A 12,801-nucleotide genomic window follows, 5' to 3' on the forward strand; every position below is an offset into this window, starting at 1 on the left:
AGCTTGGATCCTGCACCATCTTGAGCTTGCTGTGTGGCCTCGGGCAAGCTACTGGGCTTCTCTGAGCCTGCGCTCCCACTGTAAAATGGGCGGCATGCTCGGTGAGGGTAAAGGCTGGCCCAGGGGAGCCTTGTTCAATGAGAATTTCGTCTAGTTTTGGCAGTGACAGTCTCCGCAGGAACTTTGTGGTTAAAGCGAGATGAGGGGGCAGGGAGGGGAAAGTCTCAGGCGACGCCCACGGCCACCCACCCTGTCACTTTCTTGGTCCAAGAATCAACTGGAACAGGAGTGAGACTCTTGCATCATCCGCTCTAGGAGGTTGGACATCAGGTGGGTGGGTGCTGGGCCTCTGCCGGCTCCTTCTGGAGCTTCTCCTTCAAAGTCAGCCTCTATTTAAGAGACAGTGAAAGACAGGAACAGTGTTTGTCAGTCAAGCCTACCTCTCTCATACATTCTCAACCAATCCTCCCACCTCTGTGCAGCTGGTGCCATGTTGGACCCATTTTACAGATGAGCAGACTGAGGCTCAGTGAGGTATGAGCTGTGAGTGGCGGAGCTGGTACCCAACACCCATGTCTCTCTGCTGCTGCTTCCAGTTCCAGGGGCTGTTTCCCCATCTCTGGACCCCAAGGATGTCTGGGACATGTACTGCGGCTACTCCTGGTCTAGCCAGCAGGGCTCTCTCTCTTCTCACCCCCAAGGGATACATCCTTGAGCCTTCACTCATGAGGCTGGCCTAGACTTGAATGCAGTGGCACCCATGTGTTTCCCTGATAGGAGCATCCACCAGGCTCTTGGCCGTGCCTGCTGCTCACCACATGTGGTCTCCCCGTTGCACTTTCTTCAACTGCAGAAGCCCCTTCTGTGATCTCAAGAAGTTCACATGGACGATTTCATGATATCGCTTGGCACCATGTCACTGTTGTCATCACTGTCGTCATCACTGACACCTTATCCTGCCTGTGTCTTCTCCAGTTCCCTGAGGGTCCAGTCTATATTGTCCTAGATGGTTGGTGGCCCAGCACTCTCTGCACATCACCTCCAATGCTTCTCCACCCTGTCTTCCTGAGATGACATTCTCCTGGGCCAAGAATGGGCCTGACTTTGCATCTGTGACAATGAAGGGTGCCCAGGGGCTGGCTGGCTCCTGTGCTATCTCCTAAGTGCAGGTAACACAGGAGCAGCAGCTCCTGTCTGGGGGGACAGAATAGAGTCCTTGCAATAAGGGCCCTGGGAGGGCACAGGACCATCTGGTCCCACCTCCTGCACTCCAGGAAGGGAGACTGAGACCCAGAGGGACCCAGAGGGGTGGCTGGAGGGGTAAAGGACAGGACTGCTGTGCTGCAGACTGTCTGGCACCAAGCCCACTCCTGAATGGCCTGGGGCAAGGGACTGAGACCACTCAGTTGTCATTCTGATTAAATCCAGATGCCCTACTACGGATGCAAATGTGCTCTGAGAGCATGTAAATGAAAAGCACAAGCATCAAGAAGTGTTCCCAGAACTGCTTCCTGGAGAACAGGGAAGGGGGAAGTATGAGGAGCAAGCCTGGAGGTCTCAGGCTCCTGTGGTAGCTGGAGGCCCATGCAGGGCAGCCCTCCATACACTGGCCTCTGCCTGCTGCTTCTGGTCACTAGAACAGCCCACACCTGGTAGGCCAGGAGCAGGCAGGTGCTGCAACTGGGCCTGGGTCCACCTTGCCCCCACTGAGGCTGCCTGGAGAGAAGCCTGGTTGAAGCATGGGTGGCTCCTAGGACTCCATGCTGGGTCTGGAAATGGGGCATTGAGCCCCAAATGATCTGAATTCAAAAATTATTCTGATGAAGACGAGCAGATGAGGCTAGGAGTGGAAGCTGAGTCCAGGCCCCAGGATGGGAACAGGAGGGCAAGCCCCAGCAGGACTCCTGAATGGAGGCCAGGCCCAGAGCTCTGCCACTGTGTCTCCTCGGAGCCCAGGCCTTCGGGCCTTGCAGTAGGTGGCTGGACTTGCTGAGGGGGCCAGGCAGGCCTTTGGGAGCCAATGCTGTGAACAGCTCACCTCTTGCCCCAGGCCCATGCTAAGCCCGAGATGTGGACATGAGCCAAGCAAGACCCCTCCAGGGCCTCCTGCTGGGTCCAGATTGTGGCAGAGCTGGGCCATGGAATAGTCTGGAAGCTTCCCAAGCCTATCGTTTTTCTGAATGTAAGCATGCTCTGGGGAGCTGGGGTTGAACCTGAAGCTCAGGCAACCTCTCCAGCCACTTGGCCCCATGGCTCTGCCCTGGGTAACCTCAGAAATTCCTGTGGCCTCATGGACAAACTCCTCAGCTGTAGTCTTCCTCCGGGAGTTCTCGGCTCATGTTCGATGGTAAAAGAAAGGGCCATTCAGGTGTTCAGGTATTCAGGTGTCCAGGTGTCTAGGTGTGCGATCTGGCTCACCTGCCAGGAAGACTGAGGATCGAACAGATCGCCCTTGCCTGTCCACAGGCCCCACACACCTGACCTTGGTTTCCCCAGACTGCTGGCTCACCTCCTTCTGCTGTGTTGAGGCCTGCAGGGGGACACCTGAGTGATCATGGTGAGAAAGAAGGAAGAAGGGAAGAGGATATGAAAGGCTCTGGACAGCCTCTCCCTTGGACCTTAGCTCAGGGAGGGAGCCCGCATTGAACTGCATAAATTCAGCTGGTGGCTTGCTCTGTATATATCCCCATTTTCAGAGACTCCAGGAGCCCTGAGTGAAAGGGAGAAAAGTGCCAAAAAGAGGGGGAGCAGCCCCAACCCCCATCCTGTCCCTCACCCTATTCTGAGGCAGCAGAGGCACAGGTTTCTTTCTGCATCTCTATTTCCAGTTGCCTGGGGCCTCCCCACTCCTTCTTAGGATGATTTTTATTTTTTAAAAACCGCATGTAATGTAACTGTTCCTCCCTCAGTAGCTCAATCCCTTTGTCCCAGCCAACGGCCCAGGGACCTGGGCCACCCTGACAGACCTACGGTGGGTGGGCACCCCTCAGCCCCTGGGCGCAGGCATCCTGAGAACATTCTGCATATGAGATGGTTTCCCCGGGGCCTGATCCACCTTGGGGCCCATTCCTCATCCCATCCCCCAGATTACCCCATTTCCATCTTCATCCTTGCCCTCCCTCCCCCACATATTGGTGAAGTGGTAGAATGAGCATCTTACTTATTGGACACTCCAACTCGGCCAGACTTTGGCTCATAGGATCTGTCACTGTGCCTAGCCGGCCCCACACCCCTCCCGGCGCCCCTTCTCCAACCGTTTGTGGAGATGGCAGTAATTCTGAATGTTTCAAAGATCAATTTGAGTGGCTCAGCATCTGGGAAAGAGTTTTGTAAATTGGAAAGTGCCAAGTGAGGACATGTTTTCATCAACTCTGGGGCTGAGGGACCATCTGGTTTGCACACACTGAGACTCATGGGAACTTCTCTCTGTCACTGGCTCCAGGTTTTCCCATTCGAGTCCAGGTTTTCCTTGGCTCAGGAAAAGACTTGTAACTTTGCAAGGTTTCCTTTCTCGAGAACCACTTCTGGATTCCTCAGGTTCCCTTCCCTACAGCGCCAGCTGTCCCCTCTCTAGAGGGCAAAACTGAGACTCAGAGACCCCCCTGGCACCATGCAGCAGACAGAGCCTCAGCCTGGGGCCCTCAAAGGAGACACTGTGTCTGCCTGCCCGGGTGATGGCAAATACACATGGCACTGCGCAGTGAGAGGCGCATGGGATGAATGCAGGCTTCAGGACAACAGTGGAGGAAGGAGAGAGGGCCTGAGGAGGAGAAGGAGCATGGCGGGAAGATGGAGGATTTGTAAATAGGTCCAATTTCTAGTCGCCAGGAACTCATCCCCAGCACAGCCGAGGAGGGCCGGGGCCACTCTCGAAGTATGTCCAAAGCTGGCTGCTGTGCCACGCATAAGGAGCTAGCTCTTGGTGGCCTGGAGACACTGGCACGTGGACAGTTTCACCTCTCCCCGCTCCGTGGAGGGAGCCCTTGCCCGCAGGGGGCTGAGGTCGTGGCACGCCGGTGCTGGAAGCTGCTCTGCTCTGCTGGCTTCCCCTTGGTGCCCACATCTGTGGTATCAGTCCCAAATGGTCAGCCTTGCTTATCACACTTGTGGAAAGGAGGTTAGCCACATGGCCTGGTCCCCACAGTTTGTGTAGTTCTAGGTAACAGCATGAACATCCAGTGGGGCTTAGGCGCTCTGTGAGGCGCCAGCGAGGCTGAGCCTGGAATGTGTGAAGCTGATGCAGAACTTTCCCCAAGTCCAGGTGGGCAGACGCTCCAGTCAGGCTCTGTAATCCTCGTCTCTTTGGTGTGGGCCTTGGGTGGAAAAGGAAGAGATAGGGGGAAATAAAAGGGAAGGGCTCACAAATGATTCTGCTGAGTGTGTGCCTATAGATATATGAGCACCACACATGCATATTCACCCAAACATGTATGTGACACATGTTTATGTGCCATACCTATGTGTGCCCATACATATCTGTATGGCCATACACATGTGTGCCCCCATGCATATGTCTGTGTGCCATAGCTATGTGTGCCTGTATACGTGTGTGCTCATGCATATGTGTATATGTCATATATGTGTGCACCTGTACATATGTGTGCGTGCCATACATATGTGTATGGAAGCTGAGAAGTCCCATGGTCTGCTGTCAGCAACCTGGAGAACTAAGAAAGCTGGTAGTATAATTTGGTCCTAGTCCGAAGGCCCAAGAATCAGGAGCCCTGGGGCACGAGGGTAGGAGACAATGGACATCCCAGTTCTCGCAGAGAGCAAATTCGCCCTTCCTCTGCCTTTTTATTTTTTTCAGACCCTCAGTGGATGAGATGAGGCCCACCCGCCTTGGGGAGGGCAACTCTCTGTGCTCAGTCTACTGATTCAAATGCTTATCTCTTCCAGAAACACCCTCACAGACACCCCAAAAATAAAGTTTACCAACCACCTGGGCATACATGAGCCCAGTCAGGTTGACACATAAAATTAACCACCAGAGCAAGAGAACTGGTTTATGTGCACTTCCCATGTTGTCACAGAAGATATTAGAAAGATGATTACTCGGGGTTGACATTTAACGTAAGTCATCGTTTCACTGCTTCATCAAGGATAGTCTCAGAGGAAGCCGTGTTTCTTTGTATGTGTGAGTGTGAAGGACATTGTGGCCGTGAGCACAGCTCAGGGCTGGGGCCTCGAGGGAGCTCAGGCAGCCACAGTTTTGCCACCTTTTCGCGTCTGCACCACCAGTGCAAAGGTAAACTTGTGAAAAGGCAAGTGAGGTCTTATGTCTCAATGTTATTATGCAGCTAGTTTTAACCTCATGGACCCTCGTAAAGAGCCCTGGGCCCCTGGGGTGGTAGACTGTGAGGAGCACTGGTGCAGAGGACCAAGTTCAAGCTCTCTGAGTGCCTCCCCCATGCTGGGCAGATCATGAGAACCAGGCATGAAGTGCCAAGCCTTGGGATTCCCTCCAGCTTTACACTGCTGACTCAGACTCCTCCAGCAGCTTCCCATCTCCCACAGTGAAAATTCTAGGTTCCTAAATGTTACCACTCCAATCTGACCCCAACCCTTCACTGTCTTATCTCTCACTGCACTTCTTCTCCAAGCTCTGAGTTTCCACTGAGCGTGAAATGCCTACAGCAGGCCCTGCCTGCCCCCTCTCCCCCGTCTTCATGTGCAAATCCTGCTTATTCTTCAAAGACCAATTCAAATGTCTTATTCACGAAGCCTTCCTTGAATGCGCCTATCTGAACTGAGGTCTTCCTGATCCCTTTCTAGCTTATGATATAAATATTTATATAGATGTTTTATAATAATGGTGATTATTTATTCAGCATTTGCTATATTCCAGGCACAGTACTAACAGCTTTACACGTGATATCTAATTTAATTGTTATAACATCCATTGGAGGTAGGCATTCTTTTCCTCAGATGAGAAACTGAGAATCAGATTAATTTGCCTCAAATCACACAGCTGTAATTGAGAAGCAGTGTATTAGCTCTCTATTGCTATCTTCAAATTACCCCCAAAACTTAGTGACTTAAAATAAAAAAAATATTTATTATCTCACAGTTTCTGTGGGCACCTCAGCTGGGCGGTTCTGGCTCAGGGCCTCTTGAGAGATTGCAGCTGGAATGTCAGTAGGGGCTGCCGTCTCATCTGAAGACTCAACTGGGGTTGGAGGCACCTCTTCTAAGGTGGCTTTTCATAAGACTGTGACCAGGAGGTCTCAGTTTCTTCCCATGTGGACCCCCCACAGAGCCGCTTGAGTGTCCTAACAAGGCAGCTGGTCCCTCAGACACATGGTCCTAGAGAGAGCCTGGAGGAAGCTTAATGCCTTTTATGACCTCACCCAGAAGCCTCTCACCATTCCTCGAAATCCTGTTATTGACAGTCAGTCTTATTTAGTTGAACCGAGACTGCAAGTGGGCACGAATGCCAGGAGGTAGACTCCATTGTGGCCATCTTGGATACTGGCAAGCTGCAGACAGGGTCAGAACCCAGATGTTGTCTGACTCTAAAACTGGGGTCTGTAACCCTACCCCAAGCTGCAGCTGACTAGAAAATCCTCCAGAAGTGCTTCCAGAGCTGACTCAGCACCATGGAACCCCTTCTCAGTTAGCAGTGAGAAGGCCTGCAGGGGAAGGTAATGTGTTCACAGTTTGCAGAAGCTCCCTTTGTGAGGAAACTGCTGCCAGCCAGATTTGTGTTTTGCTTTAATCAAGTGAAAAGGTGTGACCTAGACGCCCCCAGCAGTTTGGGCTCATTAAGCTGGAGGTGTAAACGGGGAATCAGAATTGAGGGAAGGGGGGTGATTCCAACCCACCTCTGTGTGAGTTCCCAGGATGCTCCAGCTGGAAGGATTTCCTCTGGGAAAGGCTGTGGGCTGGGAGTAAGTGGGGTGCCTCAGGACAAGGCTGAGCTGCACCAGAGCTATGCCAAAGTTGTTGGGGCAGGCGGGAACCATCTGCCCCATGCAGAGGCCATAGCCGCTCTTGTCCGCCTCCGGAGAAGCCATCCCCATTCCTTCAGCATCCATTTACTAGTGCCTGCTCTGAGGGTTTCTACATGAGGCACTGGCCATACAGATGCTGATAATGACAGCAGTGAAGAGGAGCAGCAGTTAATATTTATGAACAGCTTTAAGTGTCCTGGCTCCTTGATCCTCACAGCAGGACTAAGCGAGGAACTGAGCTGGTCGCTGTCATTACCCACTTTTATAGATGAGAGCAGTCAGCGACCAGCAATGCTACCACACATTCTCAGGGGACCTCCTAGCTGGAAGCAGCTGCAGATTGAGCGGACAGTGTCACACAGCAGCGTAGATTCCACACCAAGACTCTCTCCCAAGGGCATCTCTCTTCCAAGGGTTAGATCCAAATGCAGCTCAGTTCTGGAACAGGTTAGGCTCCCTCTGGAGGAGTCAGGGGCAGCAAATTCAGCCCAGTAGGCTCATCTCCTGGTGACACAGACCTCCCAGGTGACACAGGCCTCCCAGCTCTAAGCTGTGGAGGTACAGATGGCTTTCAGCACTTTTACATGCAGAGCCAGCTCCCCACTAAATTGAAGGCCCCCTGAGGCCATGCCAGCCCCTGACCACACATGCAGCTGGTGGGGAGAATGCATGGATTCACACAGCAGAGCTAGGAGCGATCTCCAGGGAAGACAGCTGCTTCCATTTTTCACATTGTCCTTTAGAACTTGTCCACGTACATCGTGGGAAACCCTAGTGTACACATAATTTCATGTTCTTATTTTTAAATTATAGGATTTAGAAAATTATTTTATGCTACTTTTATTCAACCATAGATAGCTATAAGCAATTCTAGTGTTTCTATATACCTTTACTATTATCCTTTCAATGACTACGTAATCTCTCATTATTTTGCTCTCTCCTAATTTACTAAGCTTGCAGTAGGATACTTAGGTTGTCTCCTGGTCTGTGGCTATAATAAGTAACACATCCAAGAACACCTTCAAGGACATAGTTCGTGGAGACAATTCATTCTTTATGGAAGGAGCTGGTCTAGCATTGTGTGGGGAAGAGTTTGGTTTTAAGCACAGGGTCACATGTGTCTGTTCATTCAATCTCATAGCCATGAAAACGGCACACATGTCTACTTGTTCATTCAGTCTCATAACCTATGTGACAGGCATGTAGCAGGGAGGCAGCACGTGGAGTTCTAGGTTCAAATCCCAGCTCTGTTATTTTGTAGGACTGTGAGCATAAACATGCGACATAACTTCTCTGAGCCTCAGTTTCCTCATTTGTATAAAGAGTACAACTCAGCCCTTGCCAGAGAGTCCCACGGCCAATGGCTTCACTGCCTTCAGGTCCCTGCTCTGATGAGTGCCCCTCCTCAGAAGAGCTTACGGTCTCTGTGCTTGAAAGCCTTCTCCACCGCCTTGCTTGGCTGGATTTTCCTTCAGAGAATTATCATCTCTTTGTCATCTCAGGTGGCTATAACAAAACGCCACGGACTAGGGGGCTTAACAAACAGATACTTATTTCTCACAATTCTGGAGGCTGGAAGTTTAAGATGGAGGTGCCAGCAGATCTAGTGTTCACTTCTTGGCCTGTAGCTGTCATCTCCATGCTGTGTCCTCACATGTTGGAGAGCAGAGAGGGAGTAAGCTCTCTCATGACTCTTATAAGGGCACGAATCCCATTGTAGGGCTTCCGCCCTCACAACCCCAGCCAATCCTAATTGCTTCCCAAAGATCTCACTTTATAACACCATCACATTAAGGGGCTGACTTTCAGCATGTGAATTTGGGGGGGATAAAACATTCAGTCCATAAGCTCATCACACAGCATATTACTTGTTTATTTGTCTATTTATTCACTTTTCGTTTCCCTCTATGAGCATGTTAGCTGCAGGAGGGCAAGCACGCTGCCTATATGCCCAAGCCTAGAACATGCCTGGACACATAAGCATGTACACAAACACCTGCCTACCTGTTTCGTGAACTGCTGGGAGGCCAAGGGGAGGCTGTGAGAGCACTGTGGGTCTTGCATTACTCAGTAAAAGTTGGAGGCATGATGATAGGATTTGTATATAGATAGTGATCCAGTTCCTCTTCTCATTGTGAGCCTAGTGGAAAGCAAACCTTTAGAATCTGCTTGGAGTGTTTTGGGGACCAGAGCCAAGAGTGCAGCTGAGACAATGGTGCTGGGCAGGGGCTGCCTAAAGGCTGAGAGGAGCCCCAGCTACACGGACACCCTCAAAGCGCTTCCTTAATCCCTCCTCCTTTAAAATTTATTTTATAGTCTAGTTTAACTTTTGTCTTTTACACACAGCTGTATATCTAAAGTTTAAGGAACCACTCTCCCTTTTCCAATCACCAGAGGTGCCAACTTTCGACTGATCCCTTTAATATTTACCTCTAGCCTGAATAGCCTCCTTGGTCTTTCCTGTTCATATTTGTGTGCTCCCACGATGAACACTCAGGGTTCACTCTCTCCCACCACACTTTGTCCTCCACCCACACTCTTCCGGAGCCCCCATGCCTCCCTCTAAGAGTCTGCTATAAATATGGTTAGATCAACATCCAACATCCATTTGTACACTACAAATGTTTACATTATTTTCATTCTATAAATGCTGTTGGGAGCCAAGCCTCCTAGAACATAATTATTTTGTCTTTGCTGTGCATCTTGTTTATCCAGTATTTCATCATCACCTCATTTTCTCTTGGTCATTTTTCTATGTATTTATCTCTCTTGTTGCCCAAACTCTCCCTTAATTGTTCAAATCTTCTCTCAATAAAGCATACACATTGGATATCCCATCAGTGTTTTCTTCCTGAGGATAATCATTCCCATCTGTCAGATGGGGGTCCCCCAGGAGTCATAGGAGATGGGCCGGAGAGGAAACTAGGATCTGACTGGGCCACTCTGGCTGCTGTGCTAGGAACAGACTGAGGAAGGAGGTGCAAGTGGGGAGACCAGGAGGAGTCTATTTTAGTAATTCAGCTGTGAAACGAGAGTTTCCCAGGGTCTCCTAGGGTAGTTGCAGTGGAGATGGTGGGAAGCGGATGGTTTCTGACAGATTCTGAAGGAAAGGCGAACAGGACTAGTTGTGAAGCAAGGAGGAAAGTCCTCTGTATGACTAAGCAGCAGAAATGATGGATGAGATGAGAAGACTGTGAGCAACTGCTTAAGAACTGTCTCAGTCCGTTTGGCCTGGTGTAACAAACAGCACAGACTGAGTGGCTTATAAACAAGACTTTTTTTTTCTCATAATTCTGGAGGCTGGAAGTCCAAAATCAAGGAACAGACAGATTCAGCATCTGGTGAGAACTGCTTCTTCATAGATAGCCATATTTTCCTTGCGTCCTCTTCACATGGCAGAGGGGACAGGGGAGCTTTCTGGGGTCTCTTTTACAAGGGCATTAATCCCATTTATAGTGTCTCTGCCCCAATGACCTAAGCCCCTCCCAAAGCTCCACCTCCTCATGAAGCCCCACCTCCTAATACCAACGCCTTGGGAGTTAGGTTTCATAATGCCAATTTAGTGGGACACAAACATTCAGTCCATAACAGGGAAGATCCTGAGTTCAGGTGGGGCTCTGTCAGTTGTTGGATTCTCTTGGATGTCCAAGTGAGATATTGGGTGTGCAGTTTAGGATCTTCCATACCCCAGTGTTCTGAAATATCCTGACGTCATTTGCTCATTTGCTGCGGGCCCACTTTCATTCACTGTACCAGGCACTCTGCCTCTTAGCCCAGAAGCTCATGCCCCTTAGTTCTGCTAATTTTCTTGAATTTCTTTGACAATTTTCTCCCCTGTCTTCTCTGCTCTCCTTTCCTGAAACTACTTTATCTTTCATATTGGACCTCCTGAACAAGCCCATAGCTTTTCTTTCCCCTCCTGTTTTCCATCTCTGTCTTTTTGTTATTTCTGGGAGATTTTTCAGCCTTTCTTCATTTAGGCTATCTCATTCTTAATTTCCAAGAGCTCCTTTGTATGGCTGGAATATTCTTTCTCAGAGCATCCTGTTGATTCATAACAGAGAATCAGACTCATCTCTTCTGTGTGACATCTATCAGGGTGGCAGCCAAAGCCCCACCAGTTCAGGTTTGGGCCTATGCTCAATGTCACAAGCTTCTCTGAGATTCAGCTTCTTTCTCCCAGGAAAGACATCCTCAGGCTCCCCAGGGATCTACTGGGTTCTACAAGGACAGGTCAGCTGCCTCCTCAACTATCATCACCAGGAAAGAAGAGGGGCACAGAGAAAATATGTGCTACAAACTGTGCAGTACATGGTTCTACAGATAACTTGTGCTTATTGTTGGCACAGCTTGCATGTTTTTATTTTTTATTTTAGAAAAAAATTACAAATTTCAGTCAACTGAATGGACTCTTGTGTCTGGCTGTAAACATTTTATTTTGTCGTACAGAAAGTTAAAACATTTGTTGAGCATCATTAACCCAGTTGCAAGACCGCTTAGATGCACAAGGGGCGGGTTGACCCTCAGGCTCCCCCAATCCCAGGGAGGACTGGGGGTCAAGATGCGTTGTAGCTAGCCCGCTGAAAATTCTGATTTTGCGACGCTTTCGTCGACAGCTTCACTGTTCAGTCAGGATACTAAATTAAGTGAGATGAAAAACAAATACCCTTCGTTCTGCCGGCCTCGTTCTGGGCGCTCAGAGGCCGCACGCTGGAGAACCGGGGGGAACGTTCGCGCCCGGAACCCGCCGCTGCGGTGCCACGACGGGGAGCGCGCTTGGGCGTCGGACGCGGGGTGTGCCCACAGCCATGGTTCCGGTTCCGACCTGTCGGGAGGAGTAGGAGGCGGCGAAGGAGGAGGTGGTGGCAGAGGAGTGGGAGCAAGCGACGCGCGAGGTAGAGCCAGCCGTCCCCCCGCCGCCCCCGCCCCGGCACCTCCCCTCGCTCCCCCAACCCCAGAGATGTCCGGCCTAGCTGGCGGCTACTGGGGCTACTGGCTCCGGGTCCCGGCCCCGCCCTCTTCCTTCTGTGACCTCTACCTGGCCGCAGGCGCCCGTGTCACATGGAGGAACCTTTGCCCTCGGAGCGGGGGAGGGTCCCTCCTCACGCAGCGTTCCCGAAAGGATGTTGAAATTCGTCGAGTTCATGTTCAGCCATCGTTAGAGAAAAACTTGATCTGTTACTTCTAAAATCCATTTCCGTTCTCAGTAGGCCTGCAGGAATCATCCTTGAAGTACCTGCACCCCCGCCCATTTTATTGTTTGTTTGCTCTGCTCTGTGCTCTGTGTTAGGTGCGTAGGCTGCAGCTTTAAAGCCAGCTTAGCTCCTCTGGGCATATTCATGTCCAAACACACGTGTCAATATGTAAATGCCCAATGTTTTGAAGGCCTTGTGAGCAGGCAACTTTCCAAAGAGAGGGGAGGCTTTAGAGAGGTGATGTTGAGCAGGGCTTTGAAGGATGATTAGGAGTTTGCCAGAAAGGGAAAGGATGAGAACTTAAAGGTGGGAACAGAAATTACGTGTTTGGGGAGTTGTTGATTCCCAGCCCAGGAGGCTTTCTTACTGTCACTCCATGTCCCAGAACCCCTTTTCAGGGTAGACTGAATTCGTGGATTGAACTGCGAGCCTGGGATAGTAAGCTTCGTCCTTCTAGATGTCATTTTTCAAATAGTGTTTTACTTCCTAATATAGATAGGGCCTTAGGTGTGTTTTTCCCTTTTGGTTTTTGATTTGAATGTAGTACTCATGAATGCAGTGAGAATGTCTGTTACTTAAAAATATAACTTTGAGAACAACCCCATACCCCGCCCCCACCCCGCCAAACCGCAGGCATCTGTTGAAACTAATGT

At 50.4% G+C, this 12,801-nt stretch overlaps 1 protein-coding gene across 1 annotated transcript in view; it reads left to right on the top strand.

Moving 5' to 3' along the window:
- Positions 1-11,741: 11,741 nt before the first annotated feature.
- The window catches only part of ACSF3 (acyl-CoA synthetase family member 3), a 59,106-nt gene continuing 58,046 nt past the window's right edge, over positions 11,742-12,801 (top strand). Inside the window, exon 1 of the mRNA XM_036231551.1 lies at positions 11,742-11,848. The gene's annotated coding sequence lies outside the window, so the exon portion shown is untranslated. The remainder of the gene's footprint in view (positions 11,849-12,801) is intronic.

This window comes from Rousettus aegyptiacus, unplaced genomic scaffold (assembly GCF_014176215.1).
Source record: "Rousettus aegyptiacus isolate mRouAeg1 unplaced genomic scaffold, mRouAeg1.p scaffold_m13_p_14, whole genome shotgun sequence".
NCBI lineage: Eukaryota > Metazoa > Chordata > Mammalia > Chiroptera > Pteropodidae > Rousettus > Rousettus aegyptiacus.